This window comes from Pteropus vampyrus, unplaced genomic scaffold (genome assembly GCF_000151845.1).
Source record: "Pteropus vampyrus isolate Shadow unplaced genomic scaffold, Pvam_2.0 Scaffold16069, whole genome shotgun sequence".
NCBI lineage: Eukaryota > Metazoa > Chordata > Mammalia > Chiroptera > Pteropodidae > Pteropus > Pteropus vampyrus.
In genome coordinates, this window is record NW_011904850.1 from 1,176 (window position 1) to 2,994 (window position 1,819).

The window sequence follows — 1,819 nt, forward strand, 5'->3', positions numbered from 1 at the left end:
TGGAGCCAGGACTGCGTGCAGCCCAGGTCTTCACACGCCAGGCTCACAGCAATTGCGTGACGGAACCGGGGTTCAAGGGGATCTTGATAAGAACAGTGAATTGAAGTGGGAAAAACACCACATGCTAACAGAGTAACTAAAATCCTGGGCCGCGGCCTCAGACCCGTGTGTATTGGTTTATCGTCGCTGATTCCCATGTTTTTCATATGTGTGCGACCTGTTCCTAACCGTCAGCAAGGCCTGAAGTGTGTCCGAATCTCTGTTCTCCCCGCTCCCTCTCAGGCGTAGAGCAGTCTGGACTGATAGCACATGCCCGCAAAGTAGTTCCTGATTGAATATATGAATTTGCTTTACGTGCTTTTATCTTCTTGATTCTCCTTCTATTCCTGGTAAGATTTTCTTGGCAAACTTCTGTCTGTCAGAGTGACATTGGAGCAGCTGTACTTGTTCATTCAAAACGATAATCCAGTCTACGGCCATGCCACTCTGAACGTGCCCGATCCCGTCTGATCTCGGAAGCTAAGCGGGATCGGGCCTAGTTAGTACTTGGATGGGAGACCACCTAGGAAGACCAGGTGCTGTAAGCGTAAAAAATAAAAAAAATAAGGGATCGTAAGCTGTCAAAACGATAATCCGCCCTTTATCTGATGCTTGCACCAGAAAGAGGACTGCTGACTTAATCTAATTTCATCTTTTTATGAAATCTCTCTAAATCTACTACCTGCTGACTCATTAATTCAACAGATCTTTATTAAATAATTCTGGCTGCCAGGCCCTGGGGTAAAATAATAAAGATGAGATAAGGAACTTCTACTCGTGGAGTTTACACGTCTCAGGCTTATGGTCCTAGTGGTGTCTTCGTTTTCTCCTTTGTATATTTTTATTCTTCGGTGAGAGTGGATATTCAGTATTATTTTATATTAGTTCCAGGTGTATGGCATAGCGGTTAGACATGCATACAATTTTACAGAGCGATCCCCCCAGTTAGTCTGGCACCCACCTGGCGCCATACGTGGTTCTTAGACTGTGTCGACTGTCCCTGTGCTGCGTCTCACATCCCTGTGACTGTTTTATCACTTCGCCTTTCTCGCCCAGCCCCCCAGCCCCTCTCCCGTCGGGCAGCCATCAGTTTGTTCTCTTCATCCGAGTCTGTTTCTGTTTTGTTTGTTCATTAATTTGTCCTTCAGATTCCACATATAAGCGAGATCACGTGGTATTTGCCTTTCTCTGTCTGACTTATTTCACTTAGCCTAATACCTTCCAGGCCCATCCGTGTTGTCACCAATGATAAGATTTTTCATGGCTGAGTAATATTCCGTCGTATACATGTACCATAGCTTCTTTATCCAGTAGCCTATCGATGGACACTTAGGTTGCTTCTATATCTTGGCTGTTGTAAGTAGGGCTGCAGTGAACATAGGGGTGCAGATATATTTTCGAATGAGTGTTCTGGGTTTCTTCAGGTAAATACCCAGGATCGGAATTGCTGGGTCGTAAGGTCGATCTACGTTTAATTTTTCGAGGACCGTCCAGACTTTTCCACAGTGGCCGCACCCGTTTGCAGCCCACCGCCGGTGCACAGGCGTTCCCTTTCTCCACATCTTCGCCAGCACTTGCGGTTTGTTGACCTGGTGGCGTTCTTAGTATTTCTTTGAAATGTTTTCAGTCTTTGCTCTGTTTCATTAGTAATATAAGAACCACATGAAACAACTGAGTTGTGACAAAGACTATCTCTAAAACACACCTCACTAAAATCCATCAACTTCTCTCTTGTCTACGCTGCCACTTGAGTCCAGACCCCATCGTCCCTTACCTGGAC

General features: G+C 45.6%; 1 pseudogene; it reads left to right on the forward strand.

Moving 5' to 3' along the window:
- Nucleotides 1-468: 468 nt before the first annotated feature.
- LOC111735130 lies at nucleotides 469-587 on the forward strand (annotated as a pseudogene).
- The last annotated feature ends 1,232 nt before the right edge of the window (nucleotides 588-1,819 follow it).